General features: G+C 35.7%; 2 non-coding genes across 2 annotated transcripts; both read right to left on the minus strand.

The window, feature by feature from the left end:
• Positions 1-2,863: 2,863 nt before the first annotated feature.
• TRNAH-GUG lies at positions 2,864-2,935 on the minus strand. The gene has a single exon. It is a non-coding gene; the product is annotated as a tRNA-His (tRNA).
• Positions 2,936-3,025: 90 nt separating this feature from the next.
• On the minus strand, positions 3,026-3,097 carry TRNAH-GUG. Its single transcript has one exon. It is a non-coding gene; the product is annotated as a tRNA-His (tRNA).
• Positions 3,098-15,764: the final 12,667 nt, after the last annotated feature.

The raw sequence follows: 15,764 nt of genomic DNA on the forward strand, positions 1-15,764 counted from the left end.
ATAAAAATTAAAACTTCAAATTTAAATTTTCTTAATTTAAGCCACACCAATCATGTATAATAAAAAGATGCCAAATGCAAGCATACTTGTGAACAACTACTGGGAAATTAAACACAATTTCAGCAATTGATTTCGCCGTGAGGAAGTTGAATGAAACAGTTCTATGCTTTACCGGGTATTGAATTAAGTTTTTTAAATAGTTAATTAAATATTTAAGGGTTGGATTTTAATTAGGGTATAATTTTTTTCCCAAGTAAAATGATCATTTTTAAAAAGTCGACAGCTTGTATAAATCTGTGTCAGCTTTTTTCTGAATTATTTAATAATCGATGAAAATTTTACGTAGACTAACCGATATTAATCGATTCAAACAATTGAATACTAGAATTAAAAACAAAAAAAAATCCCAAGGATTTACTATAGAATACGTATTTAAAAGAAAGAATAGCATTACTCATTTCTATCAGAACTCCTTTTCCTTCCCACAAAGTGTCGTTATCCAAAATTTTATTTAAAAAATAAAGTAAAATAAAAATAGATCAATGATATATAAGGAAAAAAATTCAAAAATTTAAAGGTAAACATATAAATTTATAATCTATTTTTACTTTTATAAGTCTACTTTACATGCAATTCAAATCTTCTGTCCTTAAATTTTTCTGTCCCCATGTTCTCTGTCAATCGGACGGACCAGATTACCTCTCAAGACATCATGACATCCTGAAGATGTGTGCAGTATCCTCGTGATGTGCAAGGTATCTTTGAGATGTAATCTGGTCCGTCCGATCGACAAGGGGACATAGGGATAGAGAAATTTAGGGACAGAAGATTTGAACTCACATGTAATTCAAATCTTCTGTCCCCAAATTTCTTTGTCCCCATGTCCCCTGTCAATCGGACGGACCAGATTACATCTCAAAGCATCATGGCATCCTTAAGATGTGTGCAGTATTCTCGTGATGTGCAAGGTATCTTTGAGATGTAATCTGGTTCGTCCGATCGACAAGGGGACACGGGGACAGAGAAATTTGGGGATAGAGGATTTGAACTCACATGCAATTCAAATCTTCTGTCTCCAAATTTCTCTGTCCTCATGTCCCTGTCAATCAGACGGACCAGATTACATCTCAAGGCATCATGACATTCTTAAGATGCGTGCAGTATCCTCGTGATGTGCAAGGTATCTTTGAGATGTAATCTGGTCCGTCCGATCGACAAGGGGACACGTGGACAGAGAAATTTGGGGACAGAGGATTTGAACTCACATGCAATTCAAATCCTCTGTCCCCAAATTTCTTTGTCCCTGTGTCCCCTGTCAATCGGACGGACTAGATTACATCTCAAGGCATCATGACATCCTTAAGATGTGTACAGTATCCTTTTGATGTGCAAGGTATCTTTGAGATGTAATCTGGTCCGTCCGATCGACAAGGGGACACGGGGACAGAGAAATTTGGGGACAGAGGATTTGAACTCACATGCAATTCAAATATTCTGCCCCCAAATTTCTCTGTCCCATGTTCCCTGTCAATCGAATGGATCATATTACATCTTAAGACATCATGACATCCTTAAGATGTGTACATCTTAAACTACAACCACAGATAACATACCTATAATGTTCTAGAAACTAAAGTAAATATTCATAAACGATCAACTAAACTGATTCAGAAACTATGACAAATTCGAAAAATAATATTTAGGATCTTTTGGAAAGCTCGAAATATCATTTTAATTAGTTTTAATAATTTTATATTTGAAATATTGAGTGTGTTTGATTTAAGTTATCATGTATATTCTTGATTACTTGATTATCAAGTAATCACATAATCAAGATTATGGGAAATAAAACAACTTAAATAATGTAACAAAAATTTGATTGTTTGATTGTTTTAATGAATAATCTAATTTAATATTTTATTATATTATCCTTAGTTACAAAATTAACCATCTATATGTTTTAAAATCTACGTTTTTTTTATTTCTCACATTTTTTTTTAATGTTTTTTTAGTTTTTTTTACTTTTTCAACGTTTTTTTTATTTTTTTAATTTTTATGTTTTTTATTTTGTTATGTTTTTTTTATTTTTAAAATTTTTTATTAATTCTTTTATATTGTTTTATTTTTTTTTACTTTTTAAAATTTTTTTACGTTTTTTCTATTTTTTTATTTTTCCTCTTTTAATTATTTTTAAATTTTTTATATTTTAAATTTTTTAAATGTTTTTTTACAATTTTTTTTTTTTAAAAAAAGTTTTTTATTTTATTTTTTATATTTTTTATTTTTTATTTATAAATTTTTTATCATATTTTTCTCTTATTCGAATATATTTTGGGTAAAAAATTTTTATTAAATTAAGAACAACTTCAATTTTCCGATGTATCGGACATGGAACATTACTAAGGATATCGATTACTTAAGTCAAATAGATTTTCATTGATAACTTTGGAAAGATATCTAAGATTATTAACGATAACTACACCCTATAAATTTTGCTAGATAATCTTGAAATAGTGTTAGGATAAATTTTATGCTTATATATAAAAAAAAGTGTTTTATGTGATTGGATAGGTCATGATTTGTAAAATGACGACTCAGATGATCGTAAGATTTCGGAGGAACTAAACCGTCCTTGGATTATTTAGAATCATCGTTTAAAAGTAATCAGAACTTCACATCTATGACATTGTTTAAAAACAAATAAATCTTTTGATGATTTATTTTTATTTTGATGAATAATAATAATAATAATAATCTATCTAATTATCTAAAAAACCTCATATTATTTTGAAAAATGGACTTTGACGATGATAAATAGGAAGAAAAAATAAATTCAGATATTAGATAAAACAAATAACAGCTTTGTGGCTGCTGGGATTCGAGCCCAGGTCTCCACGGCCACAACGTGGAATTCTCACCACTAAACTACAGCCACACATGAAATATGTATGATTCTTATAAAACTTAAAGTATATAGTAATAAACGATCAAAACTTAAAAATTAAGAGATATTTGATAAAAGAAATGTGGCTGCTGGGATTCGAGCCCAGGTCTCCACGGCCACAACGTGGAATTCTCACCACTAAACTACAGCCACAGTGATGTCCATGTAGCTATTATAATTTTAAAATAGATAATAATATATAAGGTTTTTATTTCGTATTGCCTCTTTATAAGATATCTATTCCAAGTGATCTTTATCATTTTCGATAGCCGTGTCGATATATGAGAATTAAAATTGAATTTTCAAAAAACAATCTGTAAATAAATTTTTTGGTCACTTGACCATCTTTACTATTTTTTTATTTCGTTATAAGACCAACGATAAAAAAACATTCGAAATAAACAAGTCACTTTTTGTCACGTCGTCTTTATCATTTTCATCTTTTTTTTTTTATATATATATATACAGTAAGTTTAGAGTCGGCAATTTAGAAAAGATGTATCCATATTTTTGAAATTTACTATACATTATTATTTTTAGTCATTCATGGTAAAAATATTTTGAAAAAAAAAAATTTAATAGAATAAATCAATAGGTGAATAAGAGATAAGTTTTTTTTATCAGTAGAGAGAAAAAGGAGAGAAACAAACTGTGGTTGCATGTATTTGGCAGAGGGTAAAATGGGAAACTCAAATAAATTAATGTCTTTTTGATAATTATGAAAGTTTAGTATATCTTTGTAAATTTATAGAACCCAAAAGAGATACAATCGAAATTTTTTAAGTCAATCAGTGGATTTCGATCGAAACTCATTTTTTACCTATCCAGTCAGTCGGACTTACAGCCTCCTTCGACTGGACTTGAGGGGAAAACTTGTAATGTGGTGATAAGAGGCCCACCAAGTGCGGGTCAAGGACAGAGGTAGCAGATGGCGTCAAGGACAGAGGTAGCAGATGGCGTGGAGGTCAAAGTCAAGGCCAACGTAGATGTCAAAGTCAAGGCCAACAACACCAAAGAACCAGCGGACTCACCAAAAATAGGCTGAGTAGAGGATGACTTCAGCTATCGACCAATATGATGGATCCGATCAGGTAGGAGGCTTATCGAAGTATATCACTCTTCCGAACGGGTATTATAGAAAGAACATCAGATGCTCAACACGGATCGAAGGAATGCTTAGGCGACAGGAGCGGTGGTTCGGCCAGGCAAAAATAATCAAATGAGCTAGGGATTACAAAGAAGAACGACAGAGGTCAATCGGGCGGGGATCCCTAGTCGAGCTGCTCTCCCGCTCGGCCAAACAGTGGGAGCCCCCTCATATCCCTTAATATCCCTTTGGGAGATAATGCGGCTGACAAGTATGCATGGTCAACAGGCAGATCGTACGATGAAAGTTTCTATTATCTTGTCAGAGATTTGCATGCCCTGTTAAGGTATGGTGTTAGAGCCACTTTTTTGACATGTCATTTCATAGGATAATTTGGAGAACTTGCCCATACCTTGAGGAGTGTGCGCGTCACTCACTGTAGCGCTATATAAACGGGAGGTCTATGCACCAGCGGAGGTATGTGCTATTCACTATTTACGTATGTGCTTACTGTTGCTCTGTTTTTTTCTACTCTGGTGACTGACTTGAGTGTCAGAGGGACAACGTCGGAGACCCCTTCCCTGACCGACACTAACGTTTTTTGTGTTGTAGGGCGGAGCGGATTCTACATGCGATCAACCCAGAAGCCACATCCCCAACTAGCCTTCTTCACGATTTTCAGATAGGATCATTGGAGATGATTGATGTGATTATGTCTGACTAATTTTAGAGTTGATTAATGTGGTTCTATGAAAGTTTTTTTATCGATCATCAGGATAAATCATGAAGCACAGATGGATCACGACGAACGATATAACATTATACGTTTTTTAAACTCGCCAAGTGTAATGTGCTATACCCAATTTTAGAGATTTTTTTTATCAATCATCAGGGTAAATTGAAAAGTACAGATAAATCCTAACGGGCAACCTAATGATACAAGTTTTTCAAACTCACTACATGTAATGAGCCCTGGGTGAAATTTGAATCATTATTGTTTAAGCCTCTGTTAAAGAGAAGGTGAGGGAAGGGTAAATAAAAGAAAGGGGAGAATTGACACTTGTTTGAGATAAAGTGAGTTAAGGAGAGGAAAGGGAGAGAAGGGTAAGCCTTCCCCTTGAATGGTCGAGAGCGAAATTTCTTATACCTTAAATCTGGATGTAAAGAAGAAGAATCTCATAACAAATTTGTTCCAATTTTATTTCTAACTTAAATGAGATATTTTAAATAAACTTTTTCAAATTCTATTGAAATTATCTTTTATATATATATATATATATATATATATATATATATATATATTAAAATCATTAATAATAATTTTATTAATTTATTTTATTTTTAAAGAGAGTTTTTATATATTTAATCTTATTTTCCTCATTTTCTTCCCACACAACATAACATGATAGATTATGATAAACGATACAAATGTTGTCATGATGGGACCAAGAGATGCATGAGAAATAACACAAGGATCCCAACCCTTTTTACCCAAGTTGACTTCTCATTTCTTAAAAGCTGACTCATGCACACATACCCACAGTTGAAGAGGATATGCTAGACCAGTAGGCCAAAGAGTCAGATAATGCAACCTTCTAAGAATATAGATTTTCAAAATGAACCAATTAGTCTGGTTTGGACTTTGGATGCCCATGCAAATGGCCAATGACCATGCATTATAAAATCATTGTGCGAAGAAAATCTCAAAATCATATAGTCAAGAAGAATGATATAGTTTTATTTTGTCATGATCACATCTATTGTGAGAAGTGAGAAGAAACACATGGCTAGCTAAGCGGAAGTATTATTCCATTGCATTTATTATTACAACGTTTCTTTCTTGTTAGATAACAAGAACTTACTGCTATCAACCTACAGTAGATAGGTATAAAGAATCAAGAATTAAAAAAAATAGCAAAACAAGCAGCAAACGATTCATCAGAGGGTTTAGGGTTCCAATGGTTACCTGCTTGCTATGGAGTGCGGCGGCAAGGGAGGAAGATGATGTTGGAGTCAAAGAGGAGGCGGCGGCGGACACAGTCGAAGAGCCTACGATGAGTTACGCCGGAGAGGACGCTCTTGTCGCACGAAGTCAGGGGCGCTGTTGTCGCGGGGTTCAGTTGTCGCACGAGGTCGGGGATGGAGTTGTCGCAGAACTCAGGTTAGGGCAAAAAAAAATGAAAGGAAAAAAAAAACTAGCGAAACAAACAGCAAGCGATTAGGGTTAAAGATTACCTGCTTGCTGTGGCGTGCGGAGGCAAGGGAGGAAGATGAAGTTGGAGTCGAAGAGGAGGTGGCGGCGGAGGCACTCGAAGAGCCTACGATGAGTTACACCGGAGAGGACGATGTTGTCACACGGAGTAGGGGGCGCTCTTGTTGCGGGGTTCTGTTGTCGCACGAGGTCGCGGGGATGGCGCACGAAGTCAGGTTAGGGCAAAAAAAACGAAAGGGAAAAAAAGCAAAAAATATTTTATCGAGAACAAAAAGTCATCTAAACGGGAATGAATTCTAAACCCACCTACTTAATTGGGTTTTGTTCATTCCTAATTATTTAGGAATGATTCCTAAATTTTTATTCCCATACCCATTAACCAAACACCATGTATTTCTATTATTCCATTCCCCATTCCTAAACCCTCCAACCAAACGCCCCCCAAGAATTTTGTTGGATCCTTCTATTTGAACAAAAATAGAGAAGTAACAAAGAAATTGGATTGGATTGGATTTGGTTAATTATGGCCCTAGGAATGATATTGCATTTGATTGATATCACTAATTTTGCAAAAACATATCTTCATGTGGTCTGAAGAAGTCTGTTTGCCATTGACTTGATTTGTGACAGATGCACATTTTGAATGAACCAACACCTTGGGTTCTATCAATTGTAACTGCATTGTTATCATAAGTGTCATCATAGGCAAGGCCATGAAGGAGTTCTGTTATCCACTTATCCTTCTTTTTTTTTTTTGGAAAAATATCCATAAGTTTCTTTCTAGAGGATGGGAATCAATGGATTTTTCTGTCCTTGGATTAGATCATGTCCTTGGATTTAAGCATTGGGTTTAACCAACCTTGATCATGGATTTAAGCATTGGTTTTAACCAACCTTGTTAACCAACCTTGATCTGTCCTTGCATAAGTGGATTAGATCATGTCCTTGGATTTAAGCATTGGTTTTTCTTAGGGCTTAAATCTTCCCAGAAAATGTCCTTGGATTTTTTTTGAATTCTTGATTCATTACCTATGATTCGTTACTCAAGATGAGTGAGATTAGAATTAAGTGAGTTTTCTTATTTTGTATGTAACTATTAATTTCTCTTTATTGTTATGTAGAAGATAATGACTCGTATTCCTACTGCTAGTAGAAGACGCAAAATCATTCGAAATATTCGGATTATAGCATCAATGGTGAACTTGTTCAATGTTGTGTATGTTATGTGGTACCGATTGTTGTTGCTACATTTGTATATTATGAGGCCTCCACTTAAAACCAAAAAAGAGAAAACACTTGAGAGAATGAATTGGGTGTTTAGACTCACTCAAGACTCTGATACTGCTTGTATTAGTGAGCTTCGAATGGATAGACGCACTTTTGGAATATTATGTGACATGGCAAGAAATATTGGAGATTTAAAAGACACCAAAAATATGTCTCTACAAGAAGTAGTTGCTATTTTTGTGTATATTTTGGCTCACCACAAAAAAAATAGGACAATGAGTCTATTATTTTTACGAAGTGGAGAAACTATCAGTCGTCATTTTAATAGTTGCCTTCTAGCAATCTTGAAATTGCATTCCATTTTGCTTAAAAAACCAGTTCCTATTACTGAAGATTGTCAAGACGATCGTTGGCGGTGTTTCAAGGTACTTTGTATTTGTATTTATTAAAATTATAACTTATTGGAAATAAAAAACCATCTTATTTATTACTTTTTCTAAATATTTAAATGATAGGGTTGTTTAGGTGCTTTGGATGGTACATTAATCAAAGTCACACCTCCTTCTGATCAAAAACCTCGATATCACACTAGAAAAGCAAATATAGCTTCAAATGTATTGGGTGTTTGCTGTCCAAACATGCAATTTATATATGTTTTACTTGGATGGGAGGGTTCTGCACATGATGGTCGTGTGCTTAGAGATGCTATGATTAGGTCTAACGGTCTTAAAGTTCCTCAAGGTACAATTGGTATTGCACTAGCTAGTTAGCTTTTCAATATAAAACTTCATTTAAACTTATAATTAATGTGAAATATTTTTTTGTGTCCTTGAAGGTTGTTATTATTTGGTGGATTCTGGATATTGTAATGCAGATGGATTTTTAGCTCCTTTTCAAGGGCAACGGTACCAACTAAATGAGTTTCATGGTCACCGACCACATACATCCGAAGAGTATTTTAATATGAAACATTCAAAGGCCAGAAATGTGATTGAGAGATGCTTTGGGTTGCTTAAAGGGCGATGGAAAATATTAGCTTCCCCGTCATTTTTTCCAATTGAAACTCAAGTGCGCATTATTTTAGCATGTTGCCTTTTACACAATCTGATTCGAAAGTACATGAGTTTTGATCCACAAGAGTTGGAACCATTTGAAGAAGATGACATGGAAGATGAACACTTCGAAGATGATGAATATGTGACAAGTATCACCCCAACAGAAAAATGGACCAACTTTAGAAATTCATTGGCACTTGAAATGTTTAACCATTGGAGTGAAAGATTGCATCCTTGACCTTTTATGGGCAAGGGGATATGTTAAAGATTTTGTTATTGTATTTTCATGAATGTTTCAACATGATTGTCATGTTTAAGAAGGTGTCTGTTCTGTAGCCGTAACTGTTATTTATTTAATCTAGTAATTATTTTATTTTGGTTTATATATTATTTATCATCGAATACATTTGGTTTCCTGATAAATTTTGTATAACATGTTTTAGTTTCTTATAACCATTGTCTTTTTTACTCATGACTTTTAATGATTTTACTTGCAAATTTGGTATAACATTATTATATGTTAGGATGGAGCAAGATCAAATAGTTCGAGGACATGGGAGAAATAAATGTTTCTGGACAGAAAATGAGGTCCAAGTATTAATTGCAACTCTTCAAGATATGGCTTGTGATCCTTCATGGAAGACAGATGGTGGTTTTAAAAGCAATTACATGACTGAAGTGCATAAGACAATGCTAAGCAAAATCCCTACTTTTACAAAACAAGTTACACCTCATCTTGAATCCAAAATCAAGTGGTTAAAAACAAGATTTCATATTATTAATGACATGTGTAGGCAAAGTGGATGTCAATGGAATGATGTGGAGAAAAAAATAGCATGTGAAAAGTAATGGTTTGATAGCTACTGTCAGGTAATTTTATATATTAGTGTCCGAAATTTTTTACTCTCTCAAATCTTTCATTTCATATTTCCTTAAACTTTTTTTAATCATATGTATTTTATATTTTGTAGACTCACAAAGAGGCAAAAGGAATGTGGGATTTCAAATTTCCATATTTGAATCAACTTGAATTAGTTTATGGAAGAGATAGAGCTATTGGTGCTGTTGTTCAAGGATATGTAGATGCTATTTACAATTTGAAAGTTGATCAAAATGATGAAAGTGGAGGTGAAAATCTGGGTGCATTCTATCCTTTTCAAATGAGTATGAAGAAGACAATAATGTGTATTTTGAATCAGAATCAACCCCCACTGGTTCACAAAACACTGATGTGACAAAGTCAGCGACAAAATGAGAACAACCATTAACAACTCGAGATAAAGTTGCAAGAAAAAAAACCAACAACACACTTGGATATTGCGACACAACTACAAGACATGAACAATGGATTTCACACTTTTGTGGATGGTTTTAATGCAAATTTTGCGACCATTGCAAATGTCATGGTAGAAGAAAATTTGCGAGAAAAAATGGCTTCAGAAAGAATGAAAGATGTGATTGCTGAGCTAATGAACCTTAGTCTTCCTAGTGGTGATGTATTCAAAGCAGCTAATATATTCACTGCAGATAAGGACAAGATTAATGTGTTATTCAATCTTCCTTCAGAGTTGCGAAGGAACTATGTAGTTAACCTGCTCATTCCCTCCCCAAGTATGTAGATAATGATGCTGAATTTTGTGGCAACTACTTGAGTTCCATGATTGTTATGCTGAGTTTTGTGATAACATTGTTGAATTTTGTGGAAACTACTTGGGTTCCATGACTGATATGTTGAGTTTTGTGATAACATTGCTGAGTTTTGTGATAACATTGCTGGATTTTGTGGAAACAAGTTTTTTTTGGGTGTTTTGGAGACAATTGATCATTTTTGTTCCTTGCTAAATATATGAATATCAAATTGTGTAGGATTAAACAAGTGGATGCTACTGTAAGACAATTATTTTTCTTGATTGTTCAGTTAAAGTTATTCTATTTCTTGACATGGGTGAGTTGTAGTAGCAAGATTGGAAAGTTTATATGTGAGTTATAGTAGAATTCTTCAATAAATTCTGTGATAACATTTGTAAACATAATTGCTCCTCATTCTTTTATTTAGTTGTTAATATAATTTCATTCCATTACTTATTTCTCACATTATTTTTTTCCTTCGTTTACTTGCCAGTGCGACATGGAATAGAAAGACAACTTGGAATGGATAGCAAGTAGTAAATGTGTTAGCTAGAGCCCTAGAGTCAATCATTTGATGATTGTATATTAGACTTATTGTATCATATTCTATATAAATAAAGACATTTGGTTTTTGGTTATTATACTTACTTGTATTGGTGCCAAATAAACTAAGTATAATAACGTCCTAAAGTAGAAGGTTCTTACCTATATCAATCGATTGGTTGAATCGATAGTGAGATGATATAGGGAACACTACTCTAAATCATTCCTAGTCGAGTATTAACATGCAGGGATAATGTTAATGCAATAAGACTAGCATGTAGGTCAACTCGATGACTTGATCTCACAAGTCATGGATATAGAGATATCAAGTTGACACATGGGTATACATTAGAGAATGTATATTGAATGACCCGCCATGAGAAAATATCATGGATCGTTATATGAGTGTCATATACTTTCTCATGTGGCTATTAGTATGACTACTAGTCCTTAGACCTGAAGTCGCCATAGATCCCTACATAAGGAGTTATGTACTTTAGTTTCGTCAAACGTCACCCGTAACTGGGTGGACTATAAAGGTGATTACTGGGTATGTAACAAATTATGTGGAGGGATGTGAGTGATGTAGATGAGATCTATCCCTCCTATATGACGGGAGTGACATCGGTATTCTTGATAAAGTGAGACCACGAAGTGCATGGTCATGCCCAAATGAGTCAATATAGGATATTGAGCTCATTTGATTTAGTGAGTCTACTTGGAGTTCAAGATTTAGATTGGTCAGAGGATGACACGGTCTATGCCTCACATTGATCAATCTAGATGTCTAGGATAGAAGGACACTTGTCATATATTGTGAGGAGTCACAAGGTGATGTTGGATCTCAACATTTCTTGTAACTTGGGTAGCAATGATGTATTGCTAGATGCCGCTCATTGCTTATGTTTTTAAAGGAGTTTAGAAACATTGCCAACATTACAAGAACCTATTGGGTCACACACAAAGAACAAGTGGATGGAGATTAGGTTCATATGATGAACCAATTGGATTCGGATTGATTTAAATTAGACTTATTGAGTTAGACTCAATTAGATTCAATTGTTGAATAAGTCTAATTTAAATTTGATTCATTAAGTCAATTTATATTAATGAATTGAGATTCATTAGATTGAAATTGGCTCGAATCAAAGAATGAATTCAACTCAACATGGAAGAGATTTGGTCAATTTTGACTTGACCAAAATGGGAAGTTGAAACATCAAGTTTGACTTGATGAATTGCCACTTCATGGAGAATGACTCATCCTACATGGCAACCACATCATCTCCACCTCATGAGGTGTGCCACCTCATGGAGGTTACACCTCCCATTCCATTTAATGTGGCCGGCCACATTAAATGGGGAGGTTACAATGGTGTGGCCGACCACACTAATGCAAAAGGAGGTTTTGTTTTTGTGGCAATTGATGTGTGGTAATTATTCTATCTTCTTCCTAGCTTCTTCCTCCTCCTTTGCTGTGGTTGCTGAGAGCTATCATGGAGGGTGAAGGTGTATGAGTTGTGTTCCAAGAAAAGGGTGAAGTGAAGGTCACAAAGGAGGGTACCTAGAGGATTGTGTGAGATCCCTTTTCTTTCTCTCCTTTCTCCCCTTTTAAATCCTACCCGAGAGCCCTAGAAAGTGCTAGCACACTTGGGTGCTCTCTTCTCCATCCTTGTGTGTTAGAGAACACACCTTGTTCGTGTGGATAGCACTAGAAAGTTGTCTACGTTGACAACTTCGAGATCCGGCGTACCGTTGGACGAGCGGGATTTGCAAGGGCACGCTTCGAAGGTAAAATGTTTTTCCTTTGTAGATCTACTGTATATCATAGTTTAAAACTCGTATTCATGTTTTCGAAATTTTTCTTCGCACGAGATCCAATGGCTAGGGTGATTCGGGGTTTCCGTGACGCGAAAACGCGGTTTTCGCGGCCCGAAAAATCCAACAGTGGTATTAGAGCCACGTGCGAAGCGAATACGAGTTTAGATTCGTATTTTTATGAAAAATATGCATACTGTAACATTCTGTGAATTTCCTAATTTTTATGATTTTATGGGTATTTTTCTCGTAGAAGCGAAGCACAAGTGTTTCGGCACTTGTAGGCTTCGACTACCGAGAAGAATTTTTCAAAACGGCAAAGTTTCGACCCAAATCGTTTTGGGACAGCGGACTTAGGCACTCTTGGATCGCTTAGGAGCAACTCGCGATGGTTAGATCGCGGGTAGGGGTACTGCCCCTAACCCAGCAAGGGGATTTGCTCCGCGATTGCGCCCGAAATCGCTAATCGGGACCGCCGGGAAAAATTTACTCATAAAATCTGTAAAATTATGAAAATTACAGAAAATTATGAAAAAATATATAATTTTGAATTATATATTATTTTTGTGATAGTCATGGCCCAAAGACCCAATTTGATTGGATAATATGTGTTGTAATTCATAATACGGCCTGCGCGCCGTGATGTGATGTGCGTGTTGTACTTTTTTTTTTTCTCGCGACCTGCGCGTCGTGCCTTTCTTTTATTCTGGTTGTAAATTAGATTTAGACTCGAATATAACTCGAGTTTCAAAATTGTAATGTACAAAAATTGGAGCTGTGGAAGGTCCACTCGAGACGGAGTTACGAGGAAGGCGCGAGCAACACAAGGTGGTCAAAAGGAAGGCGCTTGAGAAGTTGACCTTAGGTTGACCATCCGATCTTCTCATTGGCTTGAGAAGATCGTAGTAGGGCCATGACTAATCATAAAATTTAATTAATTACTTATATGTATGTGATGCATGTTTAATTAAGTAGTTAATTAGTGTCTAGCGATTAGATTAGATCTAAATCGTGCACATGATGCACCCTTCGATTAGATTGGATCTATCGAGTATATGATACGCATCATCGTTTAGATTAGATCTAAATCACGTCAACTCGTAATGCCTACCATGCCGTGATACCTACCACTACCTCGACCGCATGTTGTTGTTGAATCTGCCAAAGCAGAGCAACACATACTATCTTGGTAGGGTACGGAGGGACAATCTTGGTCCCGCCTATCAACGCATAGGTGAGTACAACTCAATTAGATTGAGTATTCCTAGTTAACTCGGTTGGATCGAGTATAACTATAGGCATTCTTCCAACGGTTGGAAAGATAGATCAAAATCACATATATATTAACTCTCGGGCGTATTAGCCAAAGCTAACTCGAGTTTTAATATAAATGCGGATATTGAACCTATAAACAAGAGTTGCATAGAGATGTAATTGGTAATCGTTACCTACCGATCATACTAAGTCTTGGGCGTATTAGCCAAAGCTAACTCAAGGGTTAGTATGATGTGGATCTTGTCTCACATGAATTATAGAATTCAGTGGGAGCATCATTTAGTTAAAGGCCTAATTAAATGATTAAGAATATGATACTTATTTCTGCATTTATTTCTGTTGTAGAATTGTCATGACGTCGAACACGAACATCTTCTCTCTGCGTTCTGTCCTTAAGAAGGACAAGTTCAACGGAGCAAATTTTCTGGACTGGTACAGGAATCTGAGAATAGTTCTCACTCAGGAACGTAAACTGTACGTTCTGGAGCAGCCCATTCCGGAGGCTCCTCCTGCCATTGCCACGCGAGCAGACCGTGATGCTTACAAGAAGCATCAAGATGATGCATTAAATGTGTCCTGTCTTATGCTCGCGACCATGAACTCTGAGCTTCAGAAGCAACATGAGTTGATGGGTGCTTACGATATGGTTGAACATCTTTGTCACCTATATCAAGGACAAGCAAGGCACTGGAAGAGGAACTCCAAAGAATACCTGGAAGACCTTAAGAAGAAGAGAAATAAGATTTCTACTTCAGGTATACATGTTATAGAAGTCAACCTCTCTATTTCTTCATTGTGGGTATTAGATATCGGATGTGCTTCGCACATTTGTACTAATGTACAAGCGCTGAGAAATAGCAGGGCATTGACGAAGGGTGAGGTAGACCTACGAGTAGGCAATGGAGCACGGGTTGCTGCTATTACTGTAGGAACTTACTATCTATCTCTACCCTCTGGGCTTGTACTAGAATTAGATGATTGTTGTTATGTACCTACCTTGACTAAGAACATAATTTCAGTTTCTTGTTTGGACAAGAAAGGATTTTTGTTTATAATAAAGAACAAATGTTATTCCGTCTATTTAAACGATATGTTCTATTGTAGTGCACCTTTGATAAACGGACTCTATATTCTAGATCTTGAGAGCCCTATCTATAACATAAATACCAAGAGGTTCAAGTCAAATGACATGAACCAAACCTACATCTGGCACTGTCGCTTAGGTCATATAAATGACAAGCGCTTATCCCAGCTCCATAAGGATGGTTTGCTGGACTCATTTGATTTAGAATCATATGAGATATGCGAGTCATGCCTACGAGGCAAGATGACTAAGACTCCCTTTAGTGGGCACAGTGAAAGAGCGACTGATTTATTAGGACTCATACATAGTGATGTATGTGGCCCTTTCAATGTCACTGCTAGAGGAGGTTATAGGTACTTCATCACATTTACTGATGACTTCAGTAGATATGGTTATGTGTACTTGATGACACATAAGTCTGAATCCTTTGAAAAGTTCAAAGAATTCAAGAATGAAGTACAGAACCAGCTTGGCAAGAGTATTAAGATACTTCGATCCGATCGAGGTGGAAAATACCTTAGCCATGAGTTTCGTGACTACCTAGCTTAGTGTGGGATTCTATCCCAACTCACTCCTCCTGGAACACCACAGTGGAATGGTGTATCCGAAAGGAGGAATCGTACCCTATTAGATATGGTGCGATCTATGATGAGTCACACAGATCTTCCGACATACCTTTGGGGCTATGCTTTAGACACGACAGCTTTTATACTCAACCGAGTTCCATCCAAGGCTGTGATAAAGACACCATATAGGATATGGACTGGGAGAGATGCTCATGTGTCTTTCATGAGGATATGGGGTTGTGAGGCTTACGTTCGACGTCAAGTCTCAGACAAATTAGGACCAAAATCCGACAAGTGCTATTTTGGATATCCTAAGGAAACTAA

Source organism: Zingiber officinale, chromosome 8A (genome assembly GCF_018446385.1).
Source record: "Zingiber officinale cultivar Zhangliang chromosome 8A, Zo_v1.1, whole genome shotgun sequence".
NCBI classification, from domain to species: Eukaryota; Viridiplantae; Streptophyta; class Magnoliopsida; order Zingiberales; family Zingiberaceae; genus Zingiber; species Zingiber officinale.